We start from the raw sequence: 12275 nt of genomic DNA, 5'->3' as shown, positions 1-12275 counted from the left end.
GTAAGTAGCCACGTCCGAAACCTCCCACCAGCCAGACCTGGACTAATTAAGAAAACCTCAATTAGTTCAGCCGGAATTCGAACCCAGGACCTCCTTGGTCTTGTATGTTCACCGCGCATACCACTGCGCCACGGAGGCCGTCTGAGCTCCATATTCTCTCTCACGTCATTTGCTCTTGTACTAAACCCTTAAACCGTTAAAATAGGCTGATATTGAATAATCATGACATTTATTTATTTATTTGTACACCAACATAATAAAAAACAAATAATAAGACAAAAAAAAGTATAGTACAGAAATAGGATACAAAAGGCGGCCTTATCGCTTCGTAGGAAAATGCGGAGAATGCAGGTTGTTATGTACAAATAATGAGACAAATTTAACTCTCTAAAAACAGAACTTTCCATAGACATTCAGACAACATTCAGATTCAACTCAACGAGGAATCAAACCCCACGTCCATAGCCTATCGCTTGCAGTCCAGTCGCCTGTATGTATAAGGCAGCAATAATTCCCGAATGGCGTGCGCCGCTCTAGCGTAACGCGTTATGAAGCGTATCGGAACAGAGAATAGAGTAGATCGGCGTTACTATTGTAAATATTTTTATCTATTATATTTTACTATTTGCCAGAGTATTTATTTTATTTTCAAACGAAAGTCACAATCCTAATGTCATAGTTGCTTGCCTATAGTAACTTGGGCGGGAAAAATTTACAACTTTTATACAAAAATAAATGTTCCATAGCAATAACAAATGATAGACACCAGTTTAGGTAAGATTTTTTGTTAGTAATTCATTAAGATATTTTCTTGTTGTTGATATTCAACACAATATCATGAATCATCCTTTTAGTATTCTTCTCTTCTTAATCGTACACTCTTGGCAGAGTGGTCGTGGTTGCAGTGACGAGCGACGCCTTCTGTGCCATGCTCCTTCACATTTGGCGATTGGCTGCATTTTGAGAGGTTAGTTGCATTCTAAGTACACTCCACTAAAGATGATTGTATAGCAGCCTTAATTAAATCCGTCCAGCGGGTTGGAGATCGGCTTCTGGATCCTTGGACTTGCCCCTGCACTACCAACCGCTCTATGGAATCATCATTTCTGGAGATGTGGCCAATGAACTTTAAGACCCGTAAAAGCACAGTCGGAGAAAGTCTTTCTTTTATCTTTAGTTCATTGAGAATGGAAATGTTGGTTCTGAATGCTGTCCAAGGAGTCCTCAACAAACGTCTCCAACACCACATCTCCAGGGCATCGATCTTCGACGACGATCGGTCGGCGACGGTCTTGTACCGTAGAGAAAGATTGGAAAAACAAGACACCTCATAAGTCGAACCTTGGTGGTTTTGGTGATTCTCCTATCTTTCCAAGTCTTGCTAAGTTTGTCCACTGCCGATCTAGTAATGGCACAACGTCTCCGGATTTCAATTTCACAACCCCCAGTATTAGAGATAGTAGAACCCAGAGAGATGTAGGTTGGAACAACCTCACAGTTTGCTATTTTGTCAGTATTGGCGCGGTCCACAATCATTATTTTGGTCTTATTTCTGTTAATGGCAAGTCCAAATTCAAGGCTAATTACTTCTAGACGGGTCAGCAGGTCTTCTATATTCTCTTTAGTTTGTGCAAAAAGCGTAGCATCATCTGCATACCGTTAGTTACAAATATTTCGTCCTCCCATAGATATTCCCTTGTCCCAGTTTTCCAGAACCATCCGCATTATTCTGCATAGGTGTTGATAGGTGTTGGTTTGTTTAGTATTACTTACTCCTTTTAGTGTTACTTACCTATTAAAAACACCTCATCCAAAGTGGTTCATCTCTTTGGAAGATACAATTAAACAGACAGACACAGATATATACACAATAAGCATCCGAGATTACCTGCAGGGTTATTGGTTAAATTTTTGGTAGAAATTTTGCGACCTGATAGGCTTTCATTCAATAACTATGTTTTGCCCTTTCAATCCACTGATAAAAAAAAAATAAAAATCTTGAAACACAAGGCGACTCAACGGCTTTTTTATCAGCGCGCAAAACGGAAATGTTGACATTTGTGTATAAAACAGTTTATTCCGTTTCTTGGGCAAAAAACAGGTGTTTGATAAAGGTCAACGCGACCGGCGCGCGCGCAACGGACAGGCATACCTACTAGTGATTGCATAATCACATCTATGTGTATGTATATGCACATACATACACATAGATATGAATTAATATGTACTATGTAGACGGAAATTTATGTTACTTTTCTTTAACTGGTAAGTAATATTTATTAAAACAAAAACGGTGCAACTTAACTATTAAAATACTCACAAATTAAAATAAATTAACTAGATCTAAAAAATTTAAATTAATTAAAACTAATACTTGACGACCTCCGAAGCGCAGTTTAGCGTTCCGGTACGATGGGGTGTGAATTTTCATCCTCCTCCTAACAAGTAACAGAATAGTTAAATTGTGGAATAGACTGCCTGAGGATGTGGTAACCGCAAAATCACTAAATGCGTTTAAAAACCGGCTGGATAAATATATGAAGCAATAAGAAACACAAAGATCAACGCATCAGCGAAAATTGCTTAGCCTATAAATATAGTAATAATAAATAATAATAAAGTTAGCCCGCTTCCATCTTAGACTGCATCATCACTTACCATCAGATGAGATTGTAGTCAACGGCTAACTTCTATAGAATAAAATAAACTAGATCTTTAAGAAAATTAAAATAAATTAAAACTACTTGACGATTTGACAAAATTTGCCGTTGAATAGGCTAGTTGACACTTCTATTTTAAATACTAGAATAGAAAAAGTTATCAAATTTTTTGAGACGTGATTACATTAAAATTTTAAGTTTTAAATATTTATTTGACAATCCTTGACAAAACGCTCTCGACCATGGTGGTCTACATTTCAACTGTTTCATGACGTCACATTAACTAATCCTTTTCCAAACAGAGCGTTTGACATTAGTTAATAATTAGTTCGACGTTTAGTAAGTACATCAAGTAGGTAACATTGTGACGTCAAAAAAATGGACGACAGCGTTTTTGACGTTTGAAAAATTTGTAAAATACACGATTTTTAAAGAAAAAAATGGAAAATTTACTACAAATTATACAGTAAGTAAAGTTTATCTGACTGACATAACATACAAGAAAGTAGTTTTTTGGAATTCTAATACCGGCCTTATATAATGCTCATTGGCTACATTTGTATGAACCATGTATGGATGTATGTATGTTCGCATCCGCTATGCCTTTACGGGGCACTATACGAAGTTCTAGTTTTAAGTCTCAAAGTTACATACTCATGCGATTGATACTAAATTGGGTAAAATTAACGGACAGACTTATTTTATGTATATTATATTATACATAAACTAATAAGGATAGTTGAGTAGATTTACAAAACGGAGGTCCTGGGTTCGATCCCCGGCTGGGCAGATTGAGATTTTCTTAATTGGTTCAGGTCTGGCTGGTGGGAGGCTTTCGCCGTGGCTAGTTACCACCCTACCGGCTTAGCGTTCCGGTACGGTGTCGTGTAGAAACCGAAAGGGTTGTGGATTTTTATCCTCCTCTTAAAAAGTTAGCCCTCTTCCTTCTTAGACTGTATCATCACTTACCATCAGGTAAGATTGTAGTCAAGGGCTAACTTGTAAGGAATAAAAAAAAATATTGAATTTAATATTAATATAAACAATATAAATTTCGTGTATACATGGAATAAGGGCCCAAAATTAAGATATTCATAAATAATATCAACATACCAGATATCAGCTTTCTAGTTTAAACAGACTCTGAGTTAATTTACTGACAACTTTATCTTTTTAATTAACAACGGAATTAGTATGCAATTTTCGATTTCCTATTACGTTTCTTTTAAGTTGGTAGACTATTACTCTAAGTAACCATTACTACTTAGCTGTTATAGTTTTCCTTGTAATTTCATTGTATATCCTACTCTCGTGAATTTTTTCACGTATCCATAAACAACCGTTTAGCCGGTAGAGGGTGGGGACACTTGACTCAAAAATTAGAACTAATTAGCGGACGCCCGTGATTTCGTCTGCGTGAAATTTAGTTTTTCACAAATCCCTCGGGAACCATGTTCTTTTCCGGGATGAAAAGTGTCCTATGTTAATCCAGAGTAAAATCTTTTTTCATTCCAAATTTCAGCCAAATTTGTTCAGTAGTTGCGGCGTTAAAGAGTAACAAATATCCTGTTATCGTCGCGTTTCAACGACTTGCGGTACGGACGGCTTCAGTGTGCTCGTGGCGTTCGAGCCGTCCACATCTCTTGTTGTGTAATTCTTTATGGGTTACTTGGGATAGGCGGGGAGAGTGACTTGAGTGGAAAAGGGGAGTTTTTGTTAACAGTCAAATGATCCTTTTACCCTACACACAACGTTCACAAGTGCGTGACTTCACTCAAGGTCATTCTCTGCCATTCTCGGATCTTATTTGGTTACAGTTTGATTTGTTAATTGATTTGTCCTGACAAATGTTGTGAAACATAACCTTTGTTCGACGTTAGTTTACTTTTTTTTGTAATCACTTCTAAGTCCGCTAAGAATCCAAACAAATATCCATACTAGCTTTCGCGTTTATAATAATAGAAGGATTTACAGCTTTCTACTAGTAATAGTCTCTGCGTTAAACCGCGGACAGACAGACGTACATGGCGATACTATAAGGGTTCCTTGTGGACTACGGAACCCTAAAAAACAATAATAATTTTCCGCAAGCAGTCAGTTTCTACGAGACAATAGTCGCGCGTTATATAAACAGTTTTATTGATAGTATCGGTGAAAGTCGCGTTCTGTGGGAGCCGATGGTTTTTCTTCACCATTGTAACACTGAGAATTCTTGTTAACCGCTAACTTATGTTACAATAATTAAGTTACACTTAAAGGTGGTTTCACAGTTTAAGTGTAAGTAAATTGGTTTTAAAAGTATAGCATACATACTAAAGAAGCAAACTTTTAAATAAAATTAATAAAATACTCAATATCTACGTATAAAATACTCTTCTTCTTCTTCTTCTTTAATTTAATGGCTCAATACCTTTGAGTTATACCAATTATTGTCAAAGCAAATGTAAAACGTGGATTAAATGTCTTTCCTATGACGAAACAGAGGAACTTTTGAGGTTTTACAAGTAAATCTTTCACAATCACGATTACCGTACACACACATACACAAGCACAAACACACACCACACGTACACACACACACACACACACACACACACACACACACACACACACACACACACACACACACACACACACACATTCACAATTGTAGGGACTTCCAAACATCACGATGCTGAACCGCCGACATCCAGCGAATCTCTGCGACTCGCTTGATGTCGTCAATCCAGTCTACATCCCGTGTTATAGGTATAAGAAGGCCTAGCCCAGCAGTGGGCCGTTAAAACAGTGATGATGATAATGATAAATTTATTAAAAAAAATCTCTTTAATTCCACTAGACAATATACTAAGTTTACAGTCATTTTTCATCATTATCAACCCATATTCGGTTCACTGCTGAGCTTGAGTCTCTTCTCAGAATGAAAGGGGTTAGGCCAATAGTCCACCACGCTGGCCCAATGCGGCAAACTTCATACACGCAGAGAATTAAGAAAATTCTCAAGTATGCAGGTTTCCTCGCGATGTTTTCCTTCACCGTTTGAAATTCGAACTTACACCATCTGGAATGGGAGGCAGAGGTCATGTTATCCACTGGGCTATCACGGCTCACTAAGATTACAGTATATAGTATTTATTTCAATTAACGCAATTATATTTCAAAAGGTGTAATTTCACACCTTGACAATAAAGATAACTGAAATACCTATTTACTGACAATAAGATATCTAATTGTCGTCCGCTATAATTTTCATAATTATGGAATAAATATAATTGTTCCAGTTGTCATCTTAATAAGCTAAAGTTATAATAAATTCTCATTTTTATTGAACGAATTAGCGAAACCGCGATGACACGTGTCGATTCGGTCTAAAGGGCAATCTAAGGTACAAAGTTTTTTTTTGCATTATGGCTTTGCATGTGTTCTTCCGAGCCGTGATAGCGCAGTGGATATAACCTCTGCATGCGAGTGCTATGTAGGTTCGAATCCAATCCGGGGCTTGCACCTCTAACTTTTCAGTTACGTGCATTTTATGAAATTAAATATCACGTGTCTCAAACGGTGAAGGAAAAACATCGTGAGGAACCCTGCATACTTGAGAATTTGCTTATTTGTCTGCTTGTGTGAAGTCTGCTAATCCGCATTCGGCCAGCGTGGTGGACTATTTGGCCTAACCCCTCTCATTCTGAAGGAGACTCGGGCTCAGCAGTGAGCCGAATTTGGGTTGATAGTGATGTGTTCTTCCTTCCTTAAGGTAATAAATTTTTAATCAAATTATTTGCCTTAAATAGGCGAAAGTGATCGAATAAAGTCCATCGTCCATCATTGTTTGTCAGTTGGTCCTAAGTAGTGTTGCTACATTTTTTTTGAGTGAAAAAAGCGGGATTTTTTTATCGATAGCGGGACATCGTAAAAACAACGTATAGGTATACCTATAGGTAACCAAAAATTTTTGAATACTTATCTTTTCGGGTTCAAATTACCTTTACGTGCCAATAGATAGTAAAAATATCCATAGAAAATGTATTTTAATAAAAATATGATATTTTAAATCAGATTTACCCTATCTTTAAAGAAATCGCATCGCTTTCTCAGTACCTACTCTGCACCACAGAACAGAAAACGCTAAAAGCTAACGCTTCTGCACCAACGGACGAGTTATTCCCGAAAAGCGGGACTCTTCATTTTGATTTAAAAATCGGGAAGTCCCACCAAAATCGGGACGTCTAGCAACGCTGGTCCTAAGTCAAGTCGTGCTTTAGTAAAGCGTAGGCAACCTTAAAAAAATCTTTTGTTCTGTTTGTTGTACTTTGTAGTTGTAATTAATCACTTACCAAACACTTTTGATTAACCTCCACTTCTGCACCTTTTTACAACTTTATTATTTATTTTTTTAAAAGAATATTTGCCATAACTTTTAAATATGACCAATATTCCCATACCCTGCAACTAATCGGGAAAGACTGTATTAGTAGGTACGACAAAAGACCAACGGGGCGGGGATCGAACCACCACCTCGGTGATGAGTCCGACCGCTCTTACCGTTGAGCTATTGAGGCTATTGTATTGGTACAGATCCGTGCTTCGGAGAGAACGTAAAGTCGTCCTACGTCTAGACATTTCCTGGTATCATAATGTACTATAAGAGTGAGGAAAGTAGATTGTACTTATTTGACACACTTCTGCACTAACGCAAGTGCACTCCATTGTCTTTATTATATATCTTGTATCGAAGACTTTTTAAAAAAAAAACATGACAGTCGTGTTCGAAATTCGAACGGAAGGACACTGAAAATATATCTATCTCTTTCATTGCGTTGGGACGAAAGAGATGGGACTGGGACAACTCCGCCGTCATTGGCTATTGCTCGATGTTTTGTCTGTTTCTTTTCACTAGATGTCGTTGGTTGCATGATAGGCCTACTGGAGTTAGGAGGTCGATTGTATTGGTACAGATCCGTGCCTCGCCTAGTCACTTTTTGGTGTCGGTCTGGTGTCTTAATGTTAATTAATGAATCTTAATGAGAGTGAGGAAATAATTCGACACAAATATCCGCCCACTTTAGTATCGTCGTCGTCATCAACCCATATTCGGCTCACTGCTGAGCTCGAGTCTCCTCTCAGAATGAGAGGGGTTAGGCTAATAGTCCACCATGCTGGCCCAATGCGGATTGGCAGACTTCACACACGCAGAGAATTTAGATAATTCTCTGGTATGCAGGTTTCCTCACGATGTTTTCCTTCACCGATTGAGACACGTGATATTTAATTTCTTAAAATGCACACAACTGAAAAGTTGGAGGTGCATGCCCCGGACCGGATTCGAACCCACACCCCCCGGAATCAGAGGCAGAGGTCATATCCACTGGGCTATCACGCCTTTAGTATACTCGCGTCATATTAAAGTGGGCGGATAATTGTGCATCTGAGTATATATTGTACTTATTTGACACACTTGTGCACTAACGCAATTCCATTTAACACTTTATTATATTTCTTGCGTAGAAGGCTTTTTTTTAATAAAAAAAAAACATGACAGTCATGGTCGAAATTTGGTGGGAAGGACAATAAAAAATTAATTTGTACCTTCAATTTTATTATATTTTCAACACATAAATAAAATAAAATACATAATAATTATTCCAATTATTACATTATTACGCAGTTGATGTGGACTGTTGAAGCAGTATTTTTTTTTAATTTTAAATACAGAACATCAACTTTTATATTTAAACGCTTCATTCCTACGTCCAAAAATAAGTTATTTATTACATACTGATAATATATCGACAATCACGTTTCTCCAGAAATTATTCAAGTCTGTGCATAAATATAAACTGTCATTAGCCGCGTATGCAGCTATCCCTTTTACCCGCGATAATAATAAACAAAGACAAAATGCTTTTTGTAATCCTTTCTTAAAAGCCAACCAATATAATTTGAACCGGGAAGGTGGTTTCGATTTCCTCTGGTTCATCGATTTTCCTGAAGTGCGCGGGGGTTGGGGGGTCTTCCTTCGGTGGTGGTGTTAGGCTGTCTCTTTCACTCTTGGAACGTATGTGATAAAATGGTGAGGACGCCCTTTTTGCGAATAGTCTGCGCGGCTAGGCGGCATATTTCTGAAAAACACGACATGGTGTTGAGTCGCTTGTTGTTACTTTTAATTTTAAAGTTTATTATTTTCATCATTTCCAACCCATATTCAGCTCACTGCCGAACTCGAGTCTCCTCTCAGAATGAAAGGGGTTAGGCCACCACGGGTTTCTCTGCGTGTGTGAAGTCTGCCAAGGCGGATTGGCAAACTTCACACACGCAGAGAATTAAGAAAATTCTCTGATAAGCTTCTGTCTTTACAATGTTTTTCCTTCACCATTTAACATACGTGATATTTATTTTATTTAAATGCACACAACGATTACAATTAATTACTAATAATGTTAAAGTAATAATTATAATTTCAAATTCAATACTAAAAGTTCAAACGTGTAAATGCAATAAGAAGCCTTGGTTAGATAAATAGTTTAATATCGTTTGAAAAACCATGCATAAAGACTTGCGCTTAATATAACAAAGAAAACCGCACATTATTGGGTACAGTATATCTGAGTTTGATACTCGTTTTATTTAATTAGTGTAGGTGTGTTAATTAAAATATTTTTAATAAGTACATATTTGATATTTTAATACAATTAATTTTTTTTCATGCACTGCAATAAACATGGCACCTACATGCCTACAGACATAGGTACATGTCAACATTACGTGTTAGTAATTTTTTTATTTATATCTGTAGATATATTAACCAATGCAATTAAGACTCGTATAAAAAATATTATTAATAGAGTAGGTAAGGTACCTACACTCATTTTCATTTAACCCAAGTACACTTCGACACAAGGATCTTATAAAGTGGCTTCTGCCACTATTGCAGGGTGCGTTTTTGAACGAAAATAATTTAATATGAGACATCCAATCTTTTAACAAAAATAAAAAATGTCTACTCCACGGCCGTCTATGTCGGGCGCAGATGACGGCCGGCATTGCGTGGTCAGTTTTTGCGCGTCATCCGAACTGGACGTTCCAAGTTCAAATTTGAAAATTGGAACTCGAAGCGTTCGATATTTGAAATTTCAAATTTAGCATAAAATTCCTGCGTTCAAGAATTCCGAGACGATTTGATTGTTTGTTAATTTAATTTTGTTTCGTAAAAATAAGAATACATTTTTGCATTATAATTTACGTTAATAGTAGAAATGTTTCTTATTTTAACCAGAGACTGACAAAAAGTTAATCGGTAACTGATTTATTTTACAATCTTGCGCAAAAATTAAAGCTATAATATAGCACCCAGGGACTTATTGATACCTGTAAAAGACCCGACTGAAAACCAGCTACGTATATTTCACGGATTAGCCTTTGAATCTTGAAGATTCTACAGTGTACACACAGATTAAAAATGGCGTCTTATGTTTTTAAATATTTTAAAATCTGTTCACAAAAACTAAAGAAATAAGGAGGAGTATTTTTTTATTGCTAATTGTTGATTATTATAAATTTACGTAATTGTTGTCAGTGTTAAATTTTGAAATAAGTAGGTACAAATTATGAAAAAAAGCTTGTAATGCGGATGTCAAGGAGACGCGTGACGTTTGGTTATGGGTTTCACCGGCTTCACCACGCTACTTTTAAAGACCCATTCTTTAAACCACTCGACTGAACTAAACTTCTTTAACACTCCCTATCAACGTCCGTTCGCCTCGCCCGATTGCGAATTTCGTAACGCACTCACCGGCTTATTCATGTGTCATCATAATTTTAATGGTCAACTAACTAATCCCAGTTATCTAGAACTAGGTATCTACCATAGTTAGTACTTAGTTCTAAATAAATTTGTAAAATGGTATTGAACAAAAAAAATGCAACCTGGATAAGTTAGTTGTGTGCTTTTCTCGAATAAATTTGTAAAATGGTGATAAACAAAAAAATTACAACCAGGATGAGTTTGTTGTGTGCTTTTCTCGGACCAAGGCGCATTTGGAACCCTCGTAACTTTAATTTTAAGCTTTCGACCAATGATGTTAGAATAATAAATTAATTAATTAAACAAATAAAAAAACCCGACTGCATAAAGTATAAAAAAACTAAAAAGAAATAAAACAAGCTCAGTCCAGAAGTATAGAAAGCAATTACAAAACAGTCGGGACCTTAGATATTGGATAGAATTATTTAATAGGTCCCGACTGTTTTGCAATTGCTTTCTATTATTTTTAATTTCGGATTTATTAGTTACGCTTATACATAATACGATACAAAGTACGATAATTTATACGTCCAACAGAGGTTAAGCAAATATTCAAAAAAATCTACGGAACGCTCGGTTCGGAGTCGCACTTAGCCGATTATTTAATTTAGTCTATTTTATATCTTCACTTCACAAACCTGCTTGCACCTATAGTCATCCGCCTCGCGTATTTTGTATAGACAACTAATATAGGTATATAACGTTTTTCGAATTGTAGTTTTTTTTAACATGGTCATGATATACTATTTTAGAATCCTCACAAGAAGTTCTTGAATTTGATGCCCATATTGCAATATTAGAAAAAAAAAAATTTCAACTCGAGTCTATAGCGTCTCACAGTCGTCTTGTTATTTTTTTTTGTTTCACCTATCTAAGAACACTTGGGTAATTGAGACAAATCTAACGATATCCTAATTACGTAAATCCGTTCAGTGGTTTGAACATGAGGTAATAAAGAATATTACATACATACATACATATATACATACATACATACATACAAGATACGCGCGAAAAACATAACCCTTCTTGCAGTCTGGTAAAAAAGATGTAGATAAGTTATACGCGGACCGTAAGTGCCACTTTAAAACTGTGCTAATTAGAAGTTTGCTAATTAGCACACTCAGTCGCCGCACTGTTGACACCGTTGACAACGCCGCTGAAATATTTTTTGTGTGCCAGTTGTAAACAAAATTTAAACATCGAATGTGGGATATGTAATCTATTTACCTCTTTTTTCTTCTAACTTCATTGTTTTCGACCCATTATCTAATAATATTATTTATTACTAGACATTTCGAAAGTGCTTGTAAACAGAGCCTTTTTTTTTTAAAAAAAAAACAATCTTTGCCATATTTTTTTTTAACATGACCATTTCCCTCCAACTAGTCGGGAAATATTGTTCCTATTAGGAGTGGGTACGGGTCCGGGGCATGCACTTAAAACGCACACAACTTTACAGTTGTGTGCGTTTTAAGAAATTATATATCCCGTGTCTCAAACGCTGAAGGAATTCTCTGCGTGTGTGAAGTCTTCCAATCCGCATTGGCCCAGCATGGTGAACTATTGGCCTAACCCCTCTCATTCTGAGAGGAGACTCGAGAGATGCACACCACACTAGATTACAAGAAAATAGTAATTCTTTAAAGGGCAATTGCATACGTTTTTATAATAAACTACCACATGAAATCACTGAAATATCTCATAAAGTTCAAAGTGTCAAACGCAAGCTTTTAGGAAAGTCTTGTTATAGTGTTAATGAATTATAAAAAAGCTTGGTGTTAACTGTATTATACGACTGATTGCTTAGTTTT

This window comes from Bicyclus anynana, chromosome 25 (genome assembly GCF_947172395.1).
Source record: "Bicyclus anynana chromosome 25, ilBicAnyn1.1, whole genome shotgun sequence".
Taxonomy (NCBI): Eukaryota; Metazoa; Arthropoda; class Insecta; order Lepidoptera; family Nymphalidae; genus Bicyclus; species Bicyclus anynana.
This window is presented reverse-complemented; position numbering follows the sequence as displayed.